Here is a 1454-nt window from a genome sequence, read left to right on the forward strand (position 1 = left end):
CGAGTCCACGTCTATCTCATGACTGGGAGGGAGGCAGGGGGAGTTCTCTCTAAACGCGTTAAAGACGGTGTTGCGCCTCATAACGGCGCTCGCCGGGATAGAGCACTAGTTCTGCAGCAGGAAAGGCCGCTCACGCCAATTAATACTGCGACTCTCGCTCTCTTTCTCCGGATAAACAAGTGCCACTGCTGTGGCATGCGGGAACGGGGAAAGAGGTCAAAGTTTAAGCGGCAAAGGTGCGGCCGAGTAAGGGCGGAACACGAGCGTATATGCATTAAAACTGTGTGTGTATATGACTCTGCGAGAGATGTTCTGCTGGAACACTTTTCCTATTGGCTATTTACCACTCAATGAGAAGGAACGGAGTCAGGGGTGGGAGTGCCGGCGCCATGGCCGCTGGTACCCCCGCGACAAGCCCCTCAAACCTTCCTGCCTGGTAATGTCGGTGGTGAAGAAAGTCGGTGGCAGAGCGTCTTCCGCTTCGTGGTTGGGGAACTTGTTCCCCCTAAGGATGATGAGACCACGATCGACCTCGTAGTAGGAGAGAGCTACCCGCCAAATTTAAGCATATTAATAAGCGGAGGAAAAGAAACCAACAGGGATTCCCTTAGTAAGGGCGACTGAACCGGGAAAAGCCCAGCGCATAACCTCGATGTCTTCGGGCACGAGGGGTGTTGCGTTTCAGAGGGTCCAGCACGCCGTCCCATACCGTCTAAGTCAAGCTTGAAAGCGGCCACTGCCCATGGAGGGTGACAGGCCCGTATGGCGGCGCCCGTGAGGGTACAGATGGGACGGTCGGAAAGGGCCTCTCTGTAGAGTCGGGTTGCTTGAAAGTGCAGCCCAAAGCAGGTGGTAAACTCCATCTAAGGCTAAATATGACCACGAGACCGATAGCGAACAAGTACCGAGGAAAAGTTGAAAAGAACTTTGAAGAGAGAGTTCAAGTCGTGAAACCGTTAAGAGCCAAACGAATTGGAAACTCGAAGGTCGAACTGAGGGATTCAGCTCGTCGGCTGTCGGCTGGGTGGGGTGTTGTAATTGAGCGACCCAAAATGTTTGGCGCGCCCCCACTCACGCTGGCGTCGGCGGGCGTATTTCCTCGTAGTAGGTCACCGCGACCCGTTGCCGGGGACGTCGAAGGCCCGGTCGGACTGGTACCTCGCCGCCGACTCTCTCTCAGCTCGTCTGGGGAGACCCGCGCGGAGAAACCACCGGTGTCCTGGCTGCCCTGACGGTCGTCGAGAGAGCTTGCCGCCGCTTCGGCGGCGGTTTTGCTCGCGGTGTGCAAGGTCGGTGATCCACCCGACCCGTCTTGAAACACGGACCAAGGAGTCTAACATGTGTGCAAGTCAATGGGCTCACTAAACCCAAAGGCGAAATGAAAGTGGCGGGCGCCGGGGCAGCTGTAACAGGCTCTCCGGTGCGTCTTGGCCGATCCTGACCGGCTGCCTGCG

General features: G+C 56.9%; 1 non-coding gene across 1 annotated transcript in view; it reads left to right on the top strand.

Annotated features, from left to right (window-relative positions):
- Window positions 1–527: 527 nt before the first annotated feature.
- LOC121860468 overlaps window positions 528–1454 on the top strand; it is a 4227-nt gene continuing 3300 nt past the window's right edge. The window contains exon 1 of the ribosomal RNA XR_006087877.1: window positions 528–1454. This exon is cut by the window's right edge and continues 3300 nt beyond it. This is a non-coding gene — a ribosomal RNA (large subunit ribosomal RNA).

The sequence above is a fragment of the Homarus americanus genome, unplaced genomic scaffold (genome assembly GCF_018991925.1).
Source record: "Homarus americanus isolate GMGI-L3 unplaced genomic scaffold, GMGI_Hamer_2.0 scaffold29640, whole genome shotgun sequence".
In the NCBI taxonomy this organism is placed as follows: domain Eukaryota; kingdom Metazoa; phylum Arthropoda; class Malacostraca; order Decapoda; family Nephropidae; genus Homarus; species Homarus americanus.